The sequence below is a fragment of the Grammomys surdaster genome, unplaced genomic scaffold (genome assembly GCF_004785775.1).
Source record: "Grammomys surdaster isolate TR1022 unplaced genomic scaffold, NIH_TR_1.0 165, whole genome shotgun sequence".
Lineage (NCBI taxonomy): Eukaryota > Metazoa > Chordata > Mammalia > Rodentia > Muridae > Grammomys > Grammomys surdaster.
Window position 1 is genome coordinate 2,739,509 of NW_021604613.1, and position 9,597 is coordinate 2,749,105.

General features: G+C 40.0%; 1 non-coding gene across 1 annotated transcript; it reads left to right on the forward strand.

Moving 5' to 3' along the window:
• The first annotated feature begins 9,169 nt into the window (after nucleotides 1-9,169).
• On the forward strand, nucleotides 9,170-9,278 carry LOC114619908. Its single transcript, XR_003711233.1, has one exon. It is a non-coding gene; the product is annotated as a U6 spliceosomal RNA (small nuclear RNA).
• The last annotated feature ends 319 nt before the right edge of the window (nucleotides 9,279-9,597 follow it).

Here is a 9,597-nt window from a genome sequence, read left to right on the forward strand (position 1 = left end):
TCCTTGCTTAGAGTGCTTCACATAGCACATGGTGTTTGTCCATACTGCCCTCACAGCATGTCAGGGGACAGGATGAGCTGCTTTTTTTTTTTTTCTGTGACACTGAGAGTTGAACCCAGAGTCTACCACTGAGTGATAGACCCAGCACTCACATTACTTTTTTATTCTGAGACAGGATTCCTAACTTGCCTCAGCGGGCCTTGAGACCACACAGGTAGTAGTCATCTGGGGAGAACTGTCCTAGCATGTGGTTCATACATTTCACTTTTGAAATGGCAGAGTGTGTCTGGCACAGCACCATGTTGTTTGTGGCTTTGATGATACTCTGAATCTTCCAGAGAAAGCCAACCAGGTTGTCAACCCAGTGAGAGCAGGAGCCCTAGTCTGTCTCTTATAGATGTGAGCGAGACAAAACAACAGCAACTAGTTAATGAAAGCCCATTTCTGACCCAGCGAGGGCTGTGCGAGGGCTGGTCTGGGAATTTAAGCCCATGTATTTGCTGTTATCTCTGGGCATTCTCATGAGTGACGTTCTCCAGTGGGGTTCAAGTTAACAATGGATGACTCAGCGTCCTGACATCTTTATTGAAAACACACATTAATCTCAAAAACCTTGATGGTAGCTATTTCCATAGTGACTGTGCAAGACAAATGTTCCTGACACCTAAGTGATCAGAAGCTGACACTGTGCTAATGTTTTCATTTCTGAATGTACAATGGCTAAATCTTCCATATCATCCCGGATTCTGCTTTGACCTGCTTACGAAAATGAAGAAAACAATCACTTGGTTCTTGTGCAGAAAATACGAATCAGAATTTAATTTCTTAATTCTTTTAAATTAGTTTTATGTTCTACTTACATATATTTTTCCGTCTATTTTTTACCATATCTTTAGAAATAATGATAAATAATAACTGTTTTGTTATAAATTTGTTAAAACTCCTTCCTTCCTTTCATATTTTCATATCTGGTAGGCCACAAAATTCTTGAGCATTACAACAGTATTTTTTTTAATTCTGGTCTCTTGGCAATGCCTGATTCTTTGGTCATAATTTCTAAGACTGTTCTTCTTACAGACCCACTTATGTCCAGATCTCACTTGTAAGACATAAAAGGACTCGTTTCTGCCAGTTCATCCTCAACCAAAAGAAAAGTTTAATATTTTTGTAGTGATTCAGTATGACATTTAGAACAGAAACATTTAAAATAACTCACCAAGCACTAATCTTGTTTTTTTTTCTTAGCATTCACATGAAATGCTACTTACCATTAGCTTTCTGTTTGTATTTTTATTTTTAAAATATTTAATTGACTTTTATTTTTAAAGTAGTTAATTGGCCAGTGTGATGGTGCCCACTTTTAATCAGTCCTTGCCTGTTGAGGTGGGGCTATGGTGAGTTTGAGTTTGGCCAACCCAGGAAGACTCAGTTGCAAAAGGAAAAACATTAATCAGTAAATAAAAACTGTACATATTCAAGTGTATAACATGGGCTATCTACCTATTTTGAAAATATGTTTATTGTGTGTGTACGGTATGTGTGTAACACATGTGCTGCGGCATACATGTAGGGCAGAGGATAGCTAGGTGGAGCTGGCTCAAGAGCCACCTCGACAGCCCTGACTATTTAATTTCTGTACACAGTGCATCCTGATTGCCACAGACAAATGCAGACACCTCAGTGGGAAAGTGGACCTGGCTGTGTTTGACTGGCACTTACCATTCTTCAGTTGGCTGACCTTTGCTAAACATTCAGGAGAGGGTTATAAATTCACAAGACAAAGATGTACATTGTTAGAAACTTGGAAAGACATAAATACTACTTTAGGTTGCAGAACTTTAATCCATTTTTTATGGTTTTCAAGTTAAACCCAGCACCTTGTGCGTGCAAGATGAACACTGCCACCAAGTTATGTTCTCAGTCCCTGCTTTTTAAATCTTTATAATTTCTCTCTATTTAAGTTTCTCATTGTGCCTTCTCCAAAGAATCGACTTGTTTTTTTCACAACTCCAAAGAAATATCATGGTGGATGCTGCCATCAAAACCTGATGCTTTCAAAATGTAGGTTATGCGTGTAACATTGGTTCAAGATGGAAATGCAACAACAAAGTCTAAAAAAAGTCCCAGTCAGGAGTCGTCTCTGTTAACTGAGGAGTGTCAAATTCCAAGTTTCCTGGTAGTTCAAACAGTTGGCTACTCAACCCCTTCAGCATTGCAGTGGTAAGAACTCATGACATTGTAAATTAGACTGTGCTTCATATTTACACATCCTGAAACCTTGTGAGTCATCTTTGTACTAAAAGTTTGCACCTCATAAATGTAGGTTTCAAGTGCCACGTTTAGCACCCACACATAATCCAAGCAAGGAAAGTCCTTCTCTTCTAACTGTTGCAGACATCCATCTTGGCAGGTCACTTGGGCTGAATACATCGGAAGCTGCTTAAGCAGTGTGTGTAGGTGGAGTCCTACCAGTAACTGGCTCAGCACAAGCATTTGGTAATTTTCTGAGGGTAAATGCTATCATCAACTGTCACCTGTGGTCTAGCACTGAACCTGCACTGGTCCTTCCCAGACAAAAAAGATTTCTTTGTAAAGATGTTCTCACACACAGGCTCTGCTGAATTTCACCTTTTGAGTTTTATCTCCCTCTGACATACATGCCTCCCTCTCTCAGGTTCTAACTCAGACAGAGTGATTTCCCATCCACAACTGATGCTGACAAGGCTATCCTTGCCCTTTCAGACAGTCTTCTGTCATCAAAAACGTGTCTGTGTGTTCATTGTATGAATCCATCTTACATACATCAGCTAACACAGGTTCTCTGGCTTTATTGATGAGGCACAAGGCAGTGTGTTTGATGAGATTGTGCTATTGAAGCTACAGCTGATACTGAAACTAAAGTTCTTAGGGTAGTCAATGGCAATTTCCAGTTAGAATTAATATTCAGGGTGAAATGGATGGAGAACACCTAATTTTTCAAAGAACATCTTTTATATTGCAAGGTTTTAAGTGGGAAGAAATATGGGTTTCCTTTGCAGACTAAGTTTGTGTATGATAGTTGGTTTACATGGGAAAAGGTCACTTTTTTCTTTCTAGTCTTGTCTTACTAGTTCTATTTCATGACCTAGAACAGATTAGTCTTCTTAAACTACTAGGAACTACAACAGTGGAATGTCACAAATCCACTGTTTCCTGGCACAGGGCCAACAGCTTCACATTTAATTTGCCATAATCAGTAGGTATTTATCATCTCAGCTATACAAATGAGAAGACACATCCCTAAGGTATTAGTAATGGTTTCTATACACCTGGGCCAGTCTGGTGCTAATATCCCTTAAACCCAAGGACATGCATGAAACATAAACATAGTACAGTAAACAGAATTTATAGATTAGGCTTAAATATTTACATATGAAGAAACCACCAGACATGACAGAAATGATCACATTGATAACAGTGTGAGCCAGTTAACTAAGTGTCAAGATTCTGCCAGAGGCTCTCTGAAGGAAATCAGCACATCGAAGTTCAAGGTTGAAGCCAGAAGTAAAATGATCCAATTCCTTGTGACTAGCATATTAGAACCACCAGAGTGGGGTGTGAAACAGGCACAGGCAGATACTGTTACAGATGAGGCAGAGAATCTCTAGTGATTAGACATGAAACAGGTAACAAGGAGGGTGCTGCCTGAATCCAATCCCTAGAAACTCTACAGAGACTTATTTGGGAAACAATTAGAAACATCTTAAGGAAGGAAGTGAAGCTTCAAGAAAATCAGAAATATCCTAAAATAACAAACAATCCTTGAGTGTTCCGAGGATGTCCACAGGGTTTAAGTAGGCTTCTGGCTTGTGGCAAAGGGCAGGAGGCTGCTGTTGGAGCTGTCCAGCCTCAGCTCAAACTGAAAATGGAGCGGAGGATAAGCACCTGTGGACAGTTCACTCAGATATTTGTTGTTTGCCTAGAAACATCCAGGCACAGGGTTAAGAAGTGAAGACATCAAAGATCTTGAATTGTTCCCACCTCCACAGACAGCTGTGTCTTTAGAATCGACTTTATAGATTAAATGTCCAGCTTGCGACCATTGGTAGAAATTAACCATTGTTATGAACCAAGGAAAAATAGAGGCTTTCCAAAGGAAATTTAAGAAAGGAAACTTTGATAATCACTATTTTGTTTGGGACAATTTGGGGGTCATTAGCGTATGTGGGGAGAGCTAGCCTGCAGCTGTTAAACACTAGAGTAGCCTGGAAATAGGGGAAGGGGTTAGACAAAGCCAGTGTAAGATCTGAGTAGAGTTATGGTCTTGATCTGAGTTTGACTACAGAACATACATAAAAAGCCAGATGTGGTGGCACATGCTTATAGCCTACTTGGTGGTCAATGAGAGGTCTTCCCTCTGCCCCTCCCAAAAAGGATAGAACAACACAGGATGTTGTCTTATGGACTTCACACTACACACACACACACACACACACACACACACCCTCAGAGAACTCTGTGACTAGTGTTTTGTATATATTGTATATGGAATGCAAAGGAAGACAGTACTCAAAAAGAAAAAAGGCAACCACTTAGCTGTATTTCAGACCAGGGTTCATTTTGACCTCATTTGCATACACAAATTTTAATGGGAGGAATTATTAATTTTATTGTCTGGAACTCTTCTCCATTCCTGTACCCAGTGAGTAATTTCTAGCTAATTTATTTAAAGCTTGCCAGGTTAACTTTATCATTACAGTTGTGACCTAAATAATCCAATTTATAAGCCAGTAAACCTGGTATCCTCATTTTATGAAAGGAAAAACTACCAAGAGATTCCAGAACCCATTAATACTGAAAGGAGGAATTAATTTTCATGCTGTATGTTGCTTCTGTTCTGATTATTTTTTTGTAATAAGGAAGGAAACTCCAGACTGTTAAAAGTGGACATCTCCAGCCCCTCCAGCCCCTTGATGCCAGCCAGTGCTAAGGCACTGCATAGTGAGTTGGCTATGCAGGAGCAAAGAAGAAAGTGTACATATAGATTGCTTAAGATAACTTCAAGCCCAAAGAGAAACACCGTTTCTTACTGGTTACTTACACTGAGCCCCCCCCTTTTTTTTTCTAAAAACAAAAATATAATTTTTGTTTTGTTTTGGCTTGGTTTTGTTTTTTTTTTGTTTTTTTATTTTTTTAATTTTTTAAAAAGAAACTCAAAGGCATGCTAGGTGTAGTGGTGCACACCATTAATCCCAGCACCTGGGAAGCAGAGGCAGGTAGATCTCTGTGAGATCAAGGCCTGGCTGGTCTACAGAGTGAGTTTCAGGATAGCCAGAGGTAGATAGTAGGCTCCTCTCTCAAAAACAAAAACAAAAAACAAAAACAACCCACCTGCCAAAAAAACAAAACAAAAATAAAACAAAAACCTCAAGCTTATTCCTTAAGTACAAGAGACATCATCCATGCTTTTCAGGTACATCCAATGAGAAGAAGAGAAGGAGTGATTCTTGGACCAGAAATGTTTACAATTGAATACAGAGAGCATCATGAAAAGTGCTGGGATTAGGCAAGAATTACAAACATTAGCCAATGCATAGGCTCGTTCTTTGTATTGATTCAAGGATGTGATCCTGGAAAATGGGCAACACTGGAGGCCATCTTGGCCATCTTCCCCAGCAATGGAGATAAGGAGGTCAGTGTGGAACACACTGAGTCACTGATTATCATAGAGCTATTTGGGATTGTTTAAAAACAAAAGCCCAGAGTGTAAGTCAAAAATCTTACCCTTGTGAGTATTTTTTTTAAAGCAGTTGAAGCCAGGACATCTAATGAGAAGCTGAGCAATAAGAAGGTGGCTATGGATAAACTAGCTCATATTGAGGTAGAAGGACAACATCAAATACACTAAGTAGCCAGAGGCAAGAGGACAGCCAAGGAGAGGGCCAGAAGAAACCACAGGATGCAGGTTGCCAGTAATGTCAGGTAAGGATCAAGGAGGATGAATTGACTTAGGCCAACATAAAAATTTGCAAAGTAGTATGAAACAGAATAATTGTGTAGAATAATTATTATAATTGCTAAGTGTAATATGCTAAAGTAGAATATAACAGTTTGATAAAAGTAAACTATAAACATTAATGATGGGCTTGGTATAAGGTGTCTTTTCATATCTGAGTTATTGGTTCTTTGATAAACATTCTGCCTTGTTTCATATCTGTTGGTGTGATTAAACATCCTGACAAAAAGCAACTAAGGCAGGAAAGGGTGTGTTTGACTTATAGTTCCAGGTTACACTTTGTGTTTGAGGGCAAATCAAGGTGAGAACGCTGAGAGTTAAGTCACACCACATCTGTAGTCGGGAGCAGAGAGAAATCAAAGCTACCAATGCTGCCTGCTTGCTACATCCTGCTCTCATCTTCAGTCTCCTCTTATCCCTCCTGCCAAGGAACTGGAGCTACCCACGTGGGCTGGGTGTTCATATAGCAATTGACAGTCAAGACAAGCACTGCACAAATGTGCTTAGCTTCCAATCTAATAGGCAGTTTCACCCAAGTGAAACTCTTTCCCCAGTTGATCCTAAGCTGTGCAAATAATATTAATTTAAAACTAACCACTGGACATGGATAGTTCATCTGACCTTCCAGAGGACCCAAGTTCATTTTCCAGCATCCACAACCTTGTGTAACTCCAACTGCATCCAGGGGACCTGACAGCCCTCTTCCAGCCTCCATGGACACAAGAGATACATGTGGCACACAAATATGCATACAGACAGAACATTCACATATAAAAAAAATACAAAAAAAACCCCAAAAAACAAAAACACAAAACTAATAACATAAACCATCATACAGCTCATTCTGACTCCATTCACAGGTTTATCATTTACAACTAGCCAACACATACATACATACATACATACATACATACATACACACACACACGTATATATACACGTAACACATGCCAGAATTCAGAGCGCCTAGAAACCTTATTTCCCACATCACAGCCAGCATCTCAAAGAGTAGAAGGGAACTCCACAGAATGACAGATTGGGGATTGGGCAACCCCAATGCTGAACAGATTCATGTAAAAGAAAACATGTTTTGTTTTCAGTAAAATGACTTTTAAATTTCAAAATACTAATGATTCTTGACCCAAGTCCCAGGCCACCCTCGTAGACATCTGGATGTTTATAAGAACTTTGTTTCTTTTATTTGAAACTTCTATCATTGATTATCTAGAGTTGTCATGGTTTCAAAATCAAGCCATGGTTGAGTAGACCAGTACAATGTCTGTAATTCCAGCACTTGGCAGGTAGAGACACGGGGATCAGGAGTTCAAGTCCAGCCTCTTTTATATGACAGATTTAAAGCCAGCCAAAATATTCATCTTTATCTCTAAGAATGATGAACTTTTATGAGTTTGATTCCATGAAAGTAAGCTTGCTACCTCTGCCTGTAGCTTCTGCTACAGAGCAACTCTGTACATGACCAGCCAGAGGTATGTATGCATCCAACCACAAGTCAGGAAGAAAAGACTCATGGAATCACAAAAACCTCTAACATTTTCTGATTGTACAAACCTGCTACTCAGTATTCATGAGCCAAGGCACAAGGTAATTGACTTTTATACATAATTTTGAATCAGAGAAGTATTTTTAACTTAACAAAAGTGGCTTTTAGAATTCACTTTAAGGTAGGGGAGATGTCTCAATGGGTAAAATAACTAGCAGCACAGTCCCAACATCCACACAAACCCTAGAACCTATATAAAAGGCTGTATGCAGCAGTATACACTTGTAATCACAGAATTCCTAAGGAAAATGGGAAGTAGAGACAGGAGAACCTCCCTGAAGCTTGGGGATCAACTAGCCTGACATCTATGGCTAAGGTACAAGAGCAAGAGAGACCCAACCTCAAAGCAAAGTGGAAAGTAAGAACTAATTTGAAGTTACCCTCTGACCTCTACTTGCATGCTCATATGCACACATAGTATATACACATCATAAATAAAACTCTCCATACTTTCCTAGTCTCTTAGGACACATCATTTATGTCTATAGCAGGGAGGCACCAGGAATTTCATAGGGTAAGTGCAGTCACATGGGCCGTGACACACAGACCAGAAGACCAAAGGAAACTTTTTTTGGAAAGCACATAGAATGTTGAGATCATTTGCCCATTCCATAAAGGAACCAAAGCTAACAGTGTCATGGCCACCAAGTGAAGGGCTGGTGAGAGTCCCCGCTTGTTCAGTGCTTGTTTTCTGGCACTGCTGGACAGGCTGTGGACCCTAGGCGGAAGTCTACTACTATTATTCTGATAAATGGACACAGCAATAAAATGACTCCTGATTTCTTGCTGTAGCAGTAGATCAACATCATTCAGCCCTCATCAGAGAAACTGTTTCTTGCAGTAACACAACCAACAGAGAGTCCCACAATGTACAGAGAGTGAGGGTGTTTGGGGTGCTCAGCCCTAAATGGGAACTATGTCAAACCAGCCACTGAGGCTCAGGGAATGATTGCAGTGCCTGAGGTGGTAAGTAGCTTAAAAAGAAGTGTTTAACACACACAATAAGAGAGATGTCCTGGTGAACCCCGAGCAACTGTGACAGTAAGTACAATGTAGACCAAGCTCAAGCCAGACAAACATCACAGTTTGGAGAGGGAAGACACGAAGTCCGACCTAGCTGGAGAACTATTGATATTTGCTGGGTGATGGGAGATTCATTTTTTTCAATGGCATGAAACCTGGTACATTGGCCACACTCCAGGGCAAGTTCTCACACTCAAGAATAGTCAGCTAACAAGAATGGCCCGTGGACTTAAAAGGGAGGATGACAAAAAACAACGGCAGCATTTTACAATGAATAGTTAGAAACATGAATCTGATTCCAATCCGTCCACCCTTGTTTGACTGTCACTAAGCCCATTTATGTCTCCATGATCATAGCTGTGTTTAAACCCAAGGCATCCCTTGTAGTTTCATAGTTCAAATCCATGCACTGTGGATCAAAAGACTGGGAAAGAAAGATTGCCTTCACCCTCTTCCTGGTTTCATCTTCAGATGATAAACAGTCTGCAGGGTATTGATGCCTTTGGCTTTAGTTTTCTGTTATAGTGTGTGAATCTTAAATCAGTGCTCTTCAAATCCAAAGACCATCTTGGAGCATAAGGACAGGAGCTGTGCTCGCTTTGTCAGCACATATATACTCAAATTGGAACAATACAGAGAAGATTAACACAGCCCCCGTGCAAGGATGACATGCAAATCTCTTAATTCTTCCCTATTTTTTGATAGAGTAATAGAAGCTCGAGGTCTCATACAAGACCAAGGAGTCATTGCAATGAATATCTGCAAGCAAAGAAGTGTGGACAAAGGTTATACTGCAGGGTACACTGTGACGTGCTACAACTTCCACAATGAGATTTTCTTCTCTGTTGGGGGAGGTTACAAGAGTAAAGGATGGATATAAAGGAGAGCGATGAGTGGGATTGGGTGTATGATGTGAAATTCACAAGAAAACAATAAAAAGTTTTTAAAAGAAAAAAAATACCCAGAGTCATGCTAAAATGGGCACATCTTACAATATGCAAGTACTTCCCTACCTTAC